At 38.0% G+C, this 16,507-nt stretch overlaps 1 protein-coding gene across 16 annotated transcripts in view; it reads right to left on the reverse strand.

The window, feature by feature from the left end:
* Positions 1–16,507, reverse strand: part of PTPRD (protein tyrosine phosphatase receptor type D) — a 1,257,980-nt gene that overhangs the window by 650,298 nt on the left and 591,175 nt on the right. The gene's annotated exons all lie outside the window — the stretch shown is intronic.

A 16,507-nucleotide genomic window follows, 5' to 3' on the forward strand; every position in this document is an offset into this window, starting at 1 on the left:
CTATATGTGCCATATTCCAAGCAACAATATGTGAAAGCTTTCTGAAACGACTTAAGAGGTATTTACATATAAATTTACATATTTATTTAACAATATTAAATTTGCTGTATGCTTATTCTCAAACAAGAAACAACATCAAGGAATTGGGGATACATGCTCAGTATCTTCAAGATCATAGAACATCTAAGTAAATAATTTTATTACGGCTATAGACCCAGCACCACAAACAAAAAGCATTAACAACAAGAACAAGAAGAAGATGACATATATTACATTTAGTGGTGTATTTTCATGGGTGATTTTCATTACTTTTGCACAGTATAATTTTTTTAGCTACATTCAAAGAGACTATTTGGTATTTGGTATTTATTGGACATTTATAGGCCGCCCTTTTCCCTGAGGGGACTCAGGGCGGCTTACAATCAAAAAGGAAGGGGAGTGTAGGACAATACAAAAGAAATGTGAACAAAAGTAAATTAAACAGTAAAACTCAACATTCACTCAGCATTCGGGAGGGGTAAAAGTAAACTTATCCCTAGGCCTGACGGGCTAGCCAGTTCTTGAGGGCTGTGCGGAAGGCCTGGATGGTGGTGAGGGTACGAATCTCCACGGGGAGATTGTTCTATAGTGTCGGAGCCGCAACAGAGAAGGCTCTCCTCCGAGTAGTCGCCAGTCGGCACTGACTGGCGGATGGAATACGGAGGAGGCCAAATCTATGCGATCTGATGGGACGCAGGGAGGTAATTGGCAGAAGGCGGTCTCTCAAATAGCCAGATCCACTACCATGGAGCGCTTTATAGGTGGTGAGTAGGACCTTGAAGTGCACCCGGAGATCGACAGGTAGCCAGTGCAGCTCACGGAGGATCGGTGTTATGTGGGCGAACTGTGGTGCGCCCACGATCACTCGTGCGGCCGCATTCTGGACTAGCTGAAGTCTCCGGATGCTCTTCAAGGGCAGCCCCATGTAGAGCACATTACAGTATTCCAGCCTGGAGATCACAAGGGCTTGAGTGACTGTTGTGAGGGCCTCCCAATTCAGGTAGGGCCGCAACTGGCGCACCAGGCGAACCTGGGCAAATGCCCCCCTGGTCACAGCTGAGAGATGGTGGTCAAAAGTCAGCTGTGGGTCCAGGAGGACTCCCAAGTTGCGGGCCCTACATCATACTTATCTGATAACATCAGTTGTATGTAAAAAAGATTGGTATTCCCTGAATATTTAATCAGATGTGGTGTTATGAAATGGATCTAGGAGTACTAGAAGGAAAACTGCAGTTTTGATAGTCCCTTGTCCACAGGATTAAAGTCTCAGCTCATAGAACATCTAAAATGTGTTGAAGAAAATCTGTTTGCCAGAATACCTTTCTGATAATGAGACTTAAACTATATCTTACAGAAGTCATACAAGATATACCCCAGTGCCCAGCTATAAAAATTTACTTGCTTTTCATAATGTCCTCTTTGGGTTTTGAAAGTATAAAAATGTACTCCAAGCATGGAATGAAGTTACCAATGGAAGTTAAAAATCTTTGAAGAACACAGATTAAGATTACAATAGGCTATAGAAGGTGAAAAGTGCAGAAGTCAATTGCCTATTACAATTTAAAATCTTAATTGGTCATTAATTAATTTTTTTCTCCAAAAGAAAGAAGATGTATCAGTAGAGTTGAATTATGCATATTTTAATACTAAAGTGTGCATTGTTTATGCACCAAATGGTTTCATTTTTAGGTCTAAATAATGTATCTGAGTACCTCCTACAGAAACTATAAAGATAAAATGAATTTAATGAAAAGGATCTGAGTAAGACATTTCATGGTAATTAAAGACATAATTAAAATATTCATATTGCATGGATGAACACTGACAAAGTTTAATAGTAAAACAATAACATGGAATATACATTACCACAGTGCATATGGTTCCTAAATACGTGTATGGTACTATGAAGAACCATGGAAAACTTTAATACACAAGAGATTGATTGATTGATTGATTGATTGATTGATTGATTGATTGATTGATTGATTGATTCACACTATCAAATTATGGTGGGGACAAAGACTGACAGAAAGAGGTAGTGTTTTGCATGCATAAGATCTCTTCAATATCTCTTCTATCATTCAGTAATTAGTTGGTTATCATTTATTTGTGTCATGAAGTGTATTTTTTTTAATCAACAAGTATATGTTTGCCATAATTTCATCTAGTACAACACTCCAAGCTAATTAAAGCAATATTAATAAGAACTATCTATGGAGACTGGTCAAATTGTTCAAGTATCATTAAGGAGATTGCTTAAAAGTGGTGAACCGTAAATTGACCAAATGGCCTGGATTTGAATTGGATGGTTAATAATATAAGGAAACCACAATAGTGTTCTCCAATAAGTTCAAGATGTTGGACCCTGGGTTTTTCAGCCATGACCTGCATTTGTTACATAGCTCAGCTTTCAGTTGACAAGACTCCCATGCTTCACACATAATCTGAGCCAGAAGTGTGGGTAGCTGGCAAAACCGAGGATATCAAGAGACAAAAATGGAAATATCTCACATAAAGCTTGAAGTTTGCAGAAACTTAATTAAGAAGCAATTCAAAACATATGGTAGAAAGAAAGAAGCTGACTTTGCAATCGAAACCGGAGACCAGATATCCAAGAATTTATATCTTTGGATTGTACTGGCAGCTCCTTTTTAAGAACTTGCATTGCACCATATGTGTCAGTTTTATGTTTGTGTTCTCTCGCCACTGGGGAATCTAAGGATTTTAGCTAAAATATTCAACCAAGTCATATTGCCTGCTGTCCAGTGACCTTACTTCTTTTGATCCACTTTTCAGAAGATGGAACCTCCTGAATTATGTTAGGCTTTTTGTTTGGCACAAAGAGGTCAGGAGAGGTTACACAGGTCATTTCAGGACCTGGGTAACCATAACTCTGTTCATGCTTTGAGTTCATTGCTGCTACTCCCGTGATGACAGAAGTAACAGGGATTTACCCCCAAAGGTGTTTTTTCAAGAGGCTGTGGATTTTGGAAGCCATTTTCTTTCTTTTTTGCTTCCTGACTGCCACAGATTTTAGCCTGGGAATTTGGAGGGGGGGGGGGTTGTTGGAGCAATGGAAACTTAGCCATAACAACATACCTTACTCTGGAAGTCAAGGACATTTGCTTGTACTTGGATGGAAGTTGCTAGGGATTGTCTCCTGTTGAGTCTGAAGAATGGATTGGACCATGTGAGGAACTTGTAGGTGTGGAGCAGGGTTGTGAACTTTCAACTGTGTGGGGAAAACTTGGAAGCTTTCAGAATTGGGTTTTCCCAGATGTGCCAACATGACATCTCTAATAAAGTGGAACTTTGAGGAATTTATTGCCTTGGAGTTTTATTTCATTGTGTGTGTTTTTTGGAACCCTGACATTGGCAACTGGACTTTCGGGTTTTTCTTTGAAGACATTTTGCTTCTCATCCTAGAAGCTTCTTCAGCTCTGCTTCTCGGATGAGAAGCAAAGTGTCTTTGAAGAAAATCCAGAAAGTCTAGTTGCCTCTTGAAAAAGCGCTTTTGGGACAACTATGACCTGGATGATTGAGTATCTCCATTAAGAGGGATTTACTGGCTATTGAAAGGAGTGTCTGCCCTATTCCATGGCTTTGCTGCTGGTTCCCAATATGATGGTGAAACACCAGGGCTTGGGAAAATCTAAATGTAGCAACCAAAGATGCTTATTGGTTCACAATCATCACAAGAATGTTGTTCTTAACATTCTTTTTAAAGAAAGAAAGGGACACTGTCAGTGGCACCTTGATGCATTTTAGCTTCATGTATGGCTACTGATTGGAAAAATCATCTCTGTCTCATCCATTGTTCAAAAAGAGCATATTCAAATGGGCTGATGATTCCTTGACTATACTCGGATTCACAAATAAATGTACATACCTGATTCCATATCAATACCATATCCTCAAACTCTTGAAACTGTCGAGCCATGATTGTCCTACTTTGTTTCCACTGTGATCATCCTTACTGAATCAGTATAATTGTGAGAAAGTATTGTTTCATATATTCTCTCATATATATTATCTGGAAGGACTGAAATATGAAAGGACTGGATTTCCATGTTGATCTGCATTTTAAAAATGCATGGAGCTTCATATTTAAATGCATATTTTAAAATGTACATTATGGATTAAATCAGATCTATTCTGACCATAGAGTTCATTAATCCATATACTTTTGTTCATCTACTGGTGGAAAGCTTTGGTTACCAAAGTTTCTTACTCTAAAAGAGAATCATAACATCTGAATGGTATGAAATCAATTCTTGATAGAAATGAAGCTAAGGCACAAGCAATAGAAGCAATTCAAACAGGCTGAGAAGCAATACATTTAATCTATTTTAGCTTCAGAAATTACATAGCTCTTTCAGATTCTCATATGTCTCAAATTTCCAAGGGCACTATATGTTACAGTCCTTGTCTTGGTGCAACCAAAATTATCATGGTTAGAAACCCTTCTAACAGAATAGAATAAATGAATAACAGAGTTGAAACGGACTTGAGGGTCTTCTAATCCAAGCTCCTGCTCAAGCTGGAAACACTACATGGTTTCAGACAAATGGTTGTCTGATCTCTTCTTAAAAGTCTCCAATTTTGGAGCACCCACAACTTCTAAAGATTAGATATTCCATTGATTAATTGTTCTAATGGTCAGAAAATTTCTCTTAGTTCTAGGTTAGTTCGCTCCTTGATTAGTTTCTTTGCAGAAGAAGTTAACATTCATGGGAAAGGCTATGATACCTAAAGACCACTTACTCTCCATATTGTCCTTCAAGCCATATTTTAAAAGTGATATTGCCTGACCAGGTAAACGATAATTCTATGAAAATCAATTTAATCCATCAAGAAAGAATAAGATGAAGATTGCTACAATCTCATACTATTGTTGTAGTTAAATCTGAAAGAGCATGCAAATTCCTTTCAAAAACATGAGCTTCTCTCAAGCAAAATTTGTCCATAATTGACTGTTATTCATTGATTTGATTAATTACGTGATGGAGTATATTGTTCTGGAATCTGCCTTGGTTTTAGCTGTGCCAAAATCTGGACTTTGAGTAGCAGCTTGTCATAGTTGTAATACATGTTCAAAAATGATGACAGTGAAAACGGAACTAAGATCAAAAATTAGTACAGGGATTATCCCTTTGTGAATACCTCTAATAGTATTTTGACTAGTAATTTCTATCCTTGTCTTCTGAATGATATTCTTACCACTGCTATTAATTTGCATATAGATTCTGGCACTTTTCAATAAAAATGATAATTTCTGCATGACTTTCTCCTTGAAACAGCTGACATTTGAAAATATTTGTTGACAAATTCCATTGTACAAAGACTCTAAAGCCTGAAACTCTTTCATTATCTATTTAATATATTATCCCTTCATTACAGCTGCACAACTTATTATTCATATGTTAATATAATACAAAGGAGAAGAAGTGGAGGAGCAGTATATGGGACGCTGTTCTGTCCTCTAACAAGTGTGTACAGATTGGTTTTCTGCTGCTGTAGCTCAGGGGGACAGTCAAGGGTTAGGGGTTGGAAGTGTTTACAGTAATGGCTATTTTATTGTCTTCAGTTATGGCTATGTGGCTGTTCAATTTTGATCCCAGGTTTCTCTTTAAGATTTTTGTAAAGAAGATGACTTGCTTAAGATGACTGCAGGAGTTCCAACAATGTCAAAGAGAGGTGCAACAAAATGACAGAAGCCTTCTTCCTTTTATTTACTTAATTTATTTATTAAACTAATTTAATAAACTTACACCCAGTAACTCTGATCAGCGTCACTTGTAACATGCTGCACATGCAATGCACACACAATAAAAGGTCTGCACCTTCAATCCCTGCCTTTTTGATGTTGTTGATGCTCCTAAGGGTGTCCCAGTGCTAAAGTTGGAATAACCTGTTAGAAGGGGTATAACATTGGTATCTTCCTTGTTGGTTGATTTGGGTCACCATGATAAATGGAATTGGACATCATGGCCAGCAGTCAAGGGATTCTGGCCTGCCAGGTCCAGAAGAAGAGCCTTTTCCGTCATGACTTTCACCTTCTGGAACAATAGGACCCTCAAAGTGAGATTGTTATGCCCCAGGTCGCCTAGGCAGTGGAAGACATCAATAAAGTCCTTTATTGCTCTGTTAAATTCCACAATAAACAGCCCTACAACAGCCAGTAAGGCTCTACCCCATACTTCCTTGCAGTCAGCCACAATGGTCCCACAAATAAAAGCCAGAAAGCAGCAAAACCAACTTGCAAAGGCAGAGAGGAAGTCCAAAAACAAGGGGACAAGGTCCAAAGTCAAGATCCACAGGGAAAGGTAAGCCCACAAGGCAAAGGCACAGGGCAAGGCATAGGCAGAATCACAAGTCATGGCAAAGCAAACAATTGTTCCCAAAAATTAAGTCAAGCCAAACCAAGTCTTTCTTGTGAGGAAGGGTAAGGTGACCTTTTCCTGAGCAGCCTCACAGACCTCCTTTGAGCTTGCCTCCACTTTACTCTCCATGCCCTTGTTTTGCCCAGTGAGATATACCAGAATGAGAAAATACATAGACTATTATAATACATGGATCAGAGGTGAAATCCAGAAGGTTCTGACAGATTCTGGAGAACTGGTAGTGGAAATTGTGAATAGTTCAGAGAACCAGCAAATGCAGTTCTGGCTGGCCCCAGAGTGGGGTGGGGATGCAGATTTTGCAGTATCCTTCCCCTGCCACGCCCCCAAGCCATGCCCAATGCCACACCATTCCCAGAGAATCGGTAGTACAAAAAATTGAATCTCACCACCGAGATGGATTAACATAACTATTCCTGGTTGCCTTCGTAGGAGTTGGACTCCAACTTCCAGGATCCCCAAGAGAAATTCCTGTGATGAAGGGCAGTTACTGCAGTTTGCCATGTAGACTGGGGAGCAACACAGATGGCTAATCATACATACAAAGAAAGCTTTCTGTTTACTTTTCTGTTTTGTCAAAAAATAAGACAGGAACCCGTTTTTTATGCAGCTTAGACATGAGTAACTACCATTAGCATCCCCCTAACCAGAATACTCCTTAAACAACTGTCAAGAAATATAAATGGATTATTTGGTAATAGAAGAACAGTATAACTTGAACACATCTGAGCACTTCTCAGAGCAATGCCTCGGCAGCCTGTTTGTCAAGTCTTCAAGTTTCAATCAATCTAGTAGCATGGACAAATAGCCTCGCTCCCTTCTCCTCCCCTTGCCCTGTACTTCCAGCCTCCAACCCATACATTAATGTCATCATAAAACATGTTCACACCCCCATCATTGTACAGCACACTCAAGCAATTTTTGTTAATGGCTACCTGTCAAGTAACTTCATAATAGTAAGGGAGTAGTGCATTAGAGAGGGAAAAATTAGTATGGCTCAGTATTCTGCTATCTCCCCTCCCAAATCCATGAATATGAGAAGATCTGTAGAAACAATTACTTGCTTAGACAAATTAGAAATGCCACAAAAGGAGAGGTTAGTGGCACAAATCAATGTACTGAAATACTCACTCTGTGTGTGTGTGTGTGTGTGTGTGTGTGTGTGTGTGTGTGTTTGTGTGTAATTTGCATGTGAAGGTCTACTCGACAAAGTATTGTCCTTAGGTAGGATTTGCCTAAATTCACAGGTTAGTTTCTTTACCTTGGAATAGAAATGAAGTAATCTGGCCAGGTTTGCCTCTGATCCTTTCCAAACTCATATGACACAGGATGCAAAGAGATATGTGAGTGAACTCTCCTTGATTTGTGCGCCTCAAATGCAGGTTTAGACAAGTTGTGAATTTCATTACAGCACTGGGAAAAATGGAAGAAGCTATTAATCCTTTTCCTTGTGGGTCATTTTGCAATCAAAAATGCAATTGGGGGTTTTAGATTTGTAGATGTTTTTTCCCCCTCTCCCCACTGTGGCTTTGGAAAGCAGCTGAGTGCTATGGAATTTAATGTAAAAATGGTTCATTTTTTACTTTGTCATTAATGCTGTGATTAAATTTGCAGGTCTCTCAACCTGAGTGTTTTGACTGCACCACTTTCTTCCTCATCCAGGGATTTTCCACAGTGTGTTTAGGCAAGAGATATATCAATTTTTGCAGACGTGTATATATATATATATTTGATATCAGGATATTTCCAGATTCTTCACAGGATTAAAGCTGAGCTTTATCTTGCCTGGGGTTAGCAGTCCCACTTTCAGTTGGATATTTCATAGTTCTTTTGAATCAAATAGAAGGATGTGGATTTTGTCTTATCTGATGCAGACATACATGCTGATACACAGTATTTGTCATATATGTCATATTTGCTCATGACAGTGTTAGAATCTATATTCACTAAACATCCAGTGTTAATATAGTTTATTGCTTTATATAAGTTTGTATCAAGTCATTTCTCGGTAAGGTAGAAATCAAATATCCAACCAAATGATTTCAGGTGGGGGGAAAACGTATCAATTTGCTATTGATTGGAAATATGGAAGTATCTAACAAAATTATATAATCATAAATTTACAACAGCTTTAATGCCCCTAAAATCAAATCATGTAGTGTGTTAGCATTCCATGATGTGATCCAACCTAATGTATGCCCATTCCTATTAAATTACATATAAAGAAAAAGAGGACTATATGTAGGCAAGATAAATAAAGAGAAGTTGATAAATTTAACAGACCTTTGCTATAAGAATACAGATATTTCTTAAAATTTAGGGGGAAAATGCAGATACTTCCTAAAATGTGGGGAGGGGGACTTGGCAGGAATAGGGAGAAACCCTTAAATCCTGGAAAACGTGAATAAGAACACTTGAACTTTTTCTTTTCCTGAATCTAAGATTAAATATTTAATCAAATCAATATAACTATATAGAGAAAAGTTCCTATTGCAGAGTTTCTCAACCTCAGCAACTTCTAAATGTGTGGACTTCAACTCCCAGAATTCCCCAGGCAGCATGAAAACTGGAGTCCATATATCTTAAAGTTGCTGAGGTGAGAAAATTGTCCTACCCAGATATAGTAAAAGATTTTCATTTTAACAGTCCTTTTGCAAGGAGTTAAGGTTTTTTGGGGGGTGAAACAACTAAGTGGAAGTTTTTTGGCTGAGAACAGGAAGCTTTATCTCTTCTTTGGGCTATAAGTGTCTCAATGTACCAATGTGGGGAAGGAAAACTAAAGCTAAAGAAAAAGGACAAAAAGCAAAGTAAAGCTAGCTCAGCATGATTTGACCTACAGAACAAAAGAAAAGTTAACTGTAAGGATTATTTTTGGCTTTTAATTATTTATCTGCAGGTAGGGCCAGCCATTAACTTGATTTAGGGTTGCTGTGAGCCTTAAATGCAATGTTTTTAAAAGCAAAGGTAAAAGTAAAGTGAGTCCCTGCAGATTTTACTCTATTAGTCGATACCAACTATAGGGGCGGTGTTTATCTCCATTTCAAGGCCATTGAGCCAGTGCTGCCTGAAGACATTTCCATGATCATTTGCTCAGTATGACATCACAGAGTTCTGTTACTTTCCCACTGTAGTGGTTCCTATTTATCTACTCGCATTTGCATGCTTTTGGACTGCTAGATTGGCTAGAGCTGGGATGAGGATAGGAATTCACTCTGTCATATCGTACTCAGGTCTCGAACCTGGGCTGCCAGCTTTCCAGTGACAAGCCCAGGGTCCTAACCTCTGAGACACCATGCCACCCTTTATTCTTTAAAGAATACTAAATGTTATAACTTTGCAGACTTCAAAAATGTGCTTCAGAGAAGCAGTCACTAATAGGATGCCTGCGCAAAGATAAGCTGCTTTAATGAACAGGGAAGAGACACTATTCTCTGGTGTAATCTATTAAATTTCTGACCAGTTTCAAATGATGCACAGACTATTAATGTATTTGTACTTTAAAACTGAATCCTGTTACGGCTAGAGGAGCTAGAATAGAAAGAAAACTATTGCATGCATATAGTTATAAGTCTTTAGAAAGCAGAATAAGTAGGACAAATAATAAAATGAAAATAGCACTTTAAATACACAGGAAACTATCACCCTGTAGTTCCTAAGAGCTTCATTTGATTCAAATTCTTGGACAAAATAGAAATACAGTACCGTACAGTGTAAATGGCATATGTAAATGGAAACAAGGCTAAAACTATTTAGTAACTTGTATAGGCTTGAGCCTTGAGGGCTGTCAGAAGCCAAATTGAAATGCAGGCTGCACCTTTTCATAAATGTTTGCACAATGTTTGAAACTGGATTGAATGGCAAGAGAAACAGCTGTTTACAAACAAACATGTTTCTACAAAAAATACACTAAAATAACTAACATCTTGAGAAACAAAGATTAATGGACGAACAAATGGAAACATCTTATGCTGCTTCGCTTTTTCATATGATAACAGCAGTGAGACTTTTACTGTATATGCAAAAAGTTAGACGGAGTCATAAATGCTACTGTACAATAAAAGAATGGATGGGGAAGCTGACAGAATTGGCAGCAATGACAAAATTGACAGCTTTGATTTAAGAAAAGACTTTGACTAATTTTGTTTCTACTTGGAAACCACTTTTGGGGTTTTTTTTGCAAGAAACTGAAAGAAATTAAATGTTTGGCATTTAATAATTAGGATTACATTGGGTCATTGAAATAATGTAAGTAATTGTTAATTTTAGAATAAGTGCTTGATATATTTTTCAAATTAATATCTGTACCAAAGAAAGTTGGAAGTCATTCTTTTTTCCATTTCCCTTAATTTTTGTGGGGTTTTCTTTGAACTTCTACAGTATATACGTTTCTCTATATTATTTTTCTCAAACCTTTTCTTTGTTTATTTTTTTAATTTTCTGCTTTTGAAAAAAAAAACTTTTTAAAGAGACGTGTACAAAATGTAGATGCAAATGCAAATGAATTTGAATGTAAAAATGGAAGAAGTCATTACAAGATGATACCAGGAAATCAAAACATAATATTCTCAAACAAAACCTAGTTGTTGTAGTGTGCCTGTTGGGAAACAAGAACTTCTTTTGTCCTGATCCAAAGTAATGTCACCTCTGCTGTCACCCAGAAGCCATTTCTGTGACTGATAGAAATGGTTTGGTTGCCACAAATCTTCTACCAAGAAGGATCTCTTTCACGTTTCATAGAATTAATTTCATGAAACCTTCTTGTAAGTTACTAATTCCTTTCTTTGAAACCAATAAAAAAATGACCTCACTTCCAATTCTATTTTTTTTTACAGCATTAAAGTTCTCATTAGAGAACAGTTATAAAGGTACAAGCAGTGGTGGGATATTGCTGGTTTAACAACCAGTTCAGTGAGGTGCGCTTTGCATGCAAGTGTGTTTTATAAATGTGCGCAGCACTGAGAATGGAACATTTAGAAGCTCAGCTGCTTACCTTCCAAGTCAGAAATGCAGTGGTGGGATCCAGCCGGTTCGCACCACTTCAGGAGAACTGGTGTTAAGTTTCTGAGCAGTTTGGTGAACTAGCTGTTGGAAGAAATCATTAGGGCAGAGAACTGGTTGTTAAATTATTTTAATCGCACCATTGCAGCTGGGGGGGGGGGAAATCAGCTGTGCCGCACGATTGAGATGAGCTAGAAAGCAGGAAATAAAGAACAGGATAGAGCAGAGGTGGGTGGGCGGGGCCAACTGAGCATGGGAGCTACCGGTTCGCCTGATCCAGTCTAAACCGGCTGAATACCACCTCTGGGCACAAGAATGGTAAAACATAGTACAATAATACTTTAAACAAAAGTATGGATTTCAATAGTAATGAATCTCCCATTCTTTCCCTCCCGTCACATTAGACTGAGCAGTATATATTATAAAAAAGAGTACATATTCAAGGATTCTAAGTTACCCAACTACTTCGGCAAATTATGTTCACTGTAAGAAGATTTCTTCATTGTGTATTCTTTCATTCTCTCCCTGGCTCTTTCATTCCTCCAACCAGGACTTCAATCCATTCATCTGAGTAACCATCTTATTCAGTCCCTCAAAGCTGAATAAGGTGGGATGTCTTGCAGCAATTCTGATAATGGAACTTTCTTCTAGCTTTCTTCTAGCTATCACCAATACATCTCTCAAAATCAGTTCAGTAAATCTCTCAGTTCAGTAAATATCTCCTTGGGTTTGTGTTGAATGCCTCTCTGTGAATTGGCAAACTGGTGGGTCTTTTTATTAATAGCAATAACATTAAATATTATATACCTCTTCATAGTAGGGTACAGCACTCTCTAGGCAGTTTACAACATATAAGCATTTTTTGCATATTTCCCCACAAAAATTGGGTCCTAATTTTACCAACTTCGGAAGGATCGAACTCCAGGCTGTGGGCAGAGTTTGCCTGCAATACTACACTTTAACCATTGGGCAACTACTGATAACAAAGGACATAGTAGGAAGCCATTTATATAAAACTTTCCTGAATTCTAATCAGTTTAATGCTAATCTAATCTTAATCACTGATCTTTAGATTTGCTTAAGAATAATATTTCTACCAGAAAATGGGAGATTTTCTCATTCTTCTGGTGGTTCCTCATCCTGCTTTTTCTCCTGTCTGACATTCTTAACCATCTCCTTCTGAAATTTTCTACCATTCTGCATGATCTCCCTGGGGTGATTAAATTGATACTAGCCAACCCTACCTGATTTTTAAAAAAATGATTGAGTTAGCACTTGAGGGAGCGATTTAAAGGAAACATCTCACTCACTTCAGACTGCCTGACTAACAGACTGCCTGACTAAATAAATAAAAGATCAAAATAATGGCAAGCCCTGTTGCAGACAAAACTATATACTATATTACTCAGTCACATGGGGCAGTGGTTAGAGTGCAATACTGCAGGCTACTTCTGTTGATCACTGGCTGTTAGCATTTTGGCGGATCGAATCTCACCAGGCTTACGGTTGACTCATCCTTCCATCCTTCTGAGGTTGGTAAAATGAGGATCCAGATTGTTGGGGGCAATATGCTGACTCTGTAAATTGCTTAGAGAGGGCTGTAAAAGTACTGTGAAGCAGTATGTAAGTCTAAATGCTATTGCTATTGCTATATTGCTAGCCGCCCGGAGTCCTCCGGGATTGGGCGGCCTATAAATCCATTAAATAATAATAATAACAATAACAACAATAACAATAATAATAATAATAATAATAATAATAATAATAATAATAATAATAATAATAGGATCATAAAATGCTTAGAAACAACTGGCATTAGCAAAAATATTACATCCTTTACTGAAAAGGCGATGAAACAATGGAGAACTGAGTTGGCAGTAGGGAATGAGATCTACGGAATGGTTAATATCAAGCGAGGAATTTTCCAGGGTGATTCACTTTCACCTCTTCTCTTCATCATCGCAATGATCCCACTATCAGTAATCTTAAAATAAATGAAATTAGGCTACCAAACAGCCAAAGAAGCTGAAAAAATTTCGCATTTACTATATATGGATGATTTGAAACTCTATGGAAAGTCAGAAATAGAAATCCAATCATTGACAAATACAGTCCGAGTATTCAGCACCGATATTTCAATGCAGTTTGGCATGGAAAAATGCGCCACTGTATCCATAAAAAGGGGCAAAATCACTGCATGTGAGGGAATTGAAATGCCCAATGGCATTTTAATTAAATGCAAAGAAAATGAAGCCTACAAATACTTAGGCATTCTGCAGTTGGATAACATCAAGCATGGAGAAGTAAAAACTATTGTCAGACGAGAGTACACCAACAGAGTTAGGAAAATTTTGAAATCTAAATTGAATGGTGGAAATACAATCAAGGCCATAAATACCTGGGCAATACCAGTTATAAGATACACAGCTGGTATAGTTAACTGGACACAAGCTGATTTTGACCTTTTGGACCGAAAAACCAGGAAACTAATGACAATGCACTACAGTTTACATCCACGTGGTGATACTAATAGACTATATCTGCCCCGAAAATCAGGTGGCAGAGGATTATTAAAAGTGAAGCAAACAGTTGAAGAAGAAAAACATGCACTGGCTGATTATTTAAAAGAAAGTCAAGAACATCTATTAATCGAAGTAAAGAACAAAAATCTACTGAAGGCCCAACAGACGAAACAAGAATACAGAAAAGATGTGATAAAATCAAGAATGGAGAGTTGGCAGAACAAAGCACTGCATGGCCAATTTCTGGAAAAAATAAAAGATAAAGTGGACAGTGAACAAACTTGGTTATGGTTAACAACAGAAAGAAACAGAATCACTAAGCCTGGCTGCGCAAGAACAAGCTATCCGCACAAATGCCATTAAGGCCAAAATCGAAAAATCCTCTGATGATGCCAAATGCAGACTTTGCAAAGAAGCTGATGAAACTGTTGATCACATACTCAGCTGCTGTAAAAAAATTGCGCAGACTGATTATAAATTGCGCACAATTCAATAGCACAAATGATCCATTGGAATTTGTGCAAAAATTATAATATTAAAACAGCAACAAAATGGTGGGAACATCAGCCTGAAAAAGTCACCGAAAATCAGATGGTCAAGATCTTGTGGGATTTCCGTATACAAACCGACAAAATACTGGCACATAATACACCAGACATCACACTGGTTGAGAAAAATAAGGTCACAATCATAGACATCGCAATACCAGGTGATAGCAGGGTTGCCAAGAAGGAACATGAAAAAATCGCAAGATACCAGGACTTAAAAATCGAAATTCAATGACTATGGCACAAACCAGCAGTGATAATTCCAGTGGTAATTGGCACACTGGGTGCTATTCCAAAAGCACTGGAATTACATTTAAAACAGTTAAAAATTTACAAAATCACCATCAGTCAAATGCAAAAAGCCGCACTGCTTGGATCTGCACGCATAGTACGAAAATACGTTACGACGTCCTAGGCCCCTGGGTGGGGCCCGACTAGTAACCAATGCCAAATCCGGCGAAACAACTGGCCGCTGTGATACAATTGTATAAAATAATAATATGCCCATGTCCCTAAAATCAAGGTTAAGTCAAAGTAGACATTACTTTTTTTTTCCCTTTGTATTTTTGACTTTAAAAAAAAACATGAAGCAATAAGAATATTCTAACTAGAGTCTAGAGTTTTTTTGCTGAATGTATTGAAGCACTGGGACTTATTTCCAAGCAAACATAAAAATGTCTTTATTGTACAGATCTTGAGATAAAATTAAATTGGGAAATAAAAAAGCCTGCAGGTTTCCTCTCTGGTTCTGATAACAATGCTGGTGTAGATATAACTGCCTTTAGCCAAGACATTGTTTGTTTCCATTTTTTACAGATAAAAGTTCAAATAATTGGAATCTATGATTATAAGCAAGCATTCCTAATTCGGGGCCGTGGCTCACATGGCTTGTGCATTGTAAACAAATCTGCAACTTTTGCATTATTAGAATGACTGCATAAACCCATGTTGATTCTGATTGTTGGAAATGAGCCAGGCCAAGTGCTTAGGAGAAGATAGGACTAAATCTAACAGAAACTAATAAAATAGCGAAGTAATTTAGGTTCTAGTTTTTCAATGGAATATAAGTTTAGGAAGAATTCTACAGTCCTTTGATAAATGTCTTTCTATGGAATAGGATTCAAGAATATGTCATGTAAAGCTGTCAGGTAGTGATAAAAAGTGTAGCAGTATCAGACCTTATATATTTTTTTTTAATTTTTATTGTTTTTTTATTAGTAAAAGAAAAATACAACAGCCAATAGATTGCAAAAGACAATACAACATCCGCCACTGTTTTGCTTTACATTTGACTACGTTTCGAGACATTTCCATAATAACAAAATCGTTATAGACATCAAAAGTTAGGCATCTTCTTCCCTCCCTCCCTCTTTTCTTCCCTCGTTTCTTCTCTGCCACTCCCCTTCCTTCCCTCCCTCCTTCTCTCCTTCCCTCCTTCCTTCCCTCCTTTCTTTTCTCCTTTTCTCCTTCCCTTCCCCCTCCCTTTCCTCTCTCCTTCCCCCCTTCCTTCTCTCATACATTCCCTCCTTCCTTCCCTCCTTCCCTCCTTCCTTTCTTTCTTTTCTCTTAGATTCCCTCCTTTCTTCCCTCCTTCCTTCCTTTCTTTCTTCTCTCCTTCTCTCCTTCCTTCCCTCCTTGCTTCCCTCCCTGCCTCCCTCCCTCCTTCCTACCCCGCTTTCTTCTTTCTTCTCTCCTTCCTTCTTTCCACCTCTCCTTTCCCTTCTCTCCTTACTCTTCCTCCCCTTTAACCTTCCCCCCTTCTTCCGATTCCTCCCCTCTTTCCTACTCTTACATTTCCTCCCATTCTTCCTCTGCCTTTCCCTTTCTCCTATTCCTCTCCTTTCTCCTCTCCTTCCTGTCTTTCCTTCTACCCCTCCCTCCATCCACTCTAACCGTTGTTGCATTTGCATATTCTCCTCTACTGAGGACGACCTGGTTCTCTTTTTCTTTCCTTGTTTAAAAAAGGCAAGATTTACAAAATGCGAGATGAAAAGATATT

This window comes from Thamnophis sirtalis, unplaced genomic scaffold, assembly GCF_051295495.1.
Source record: "Thamnophis sirtalis isolate CommonGarterSnake01/CBP01778 unplaced genomic scaffold, rThaSir2_p1.2 scaffold_5, whole genome shotgun sequence".
Lineage (NCBI taxonomy): Eukaryota > Metazoa > Chordata > Lepidosauria > Squamata > Natricidae > Thamnophis > Thamnophis sirtalis.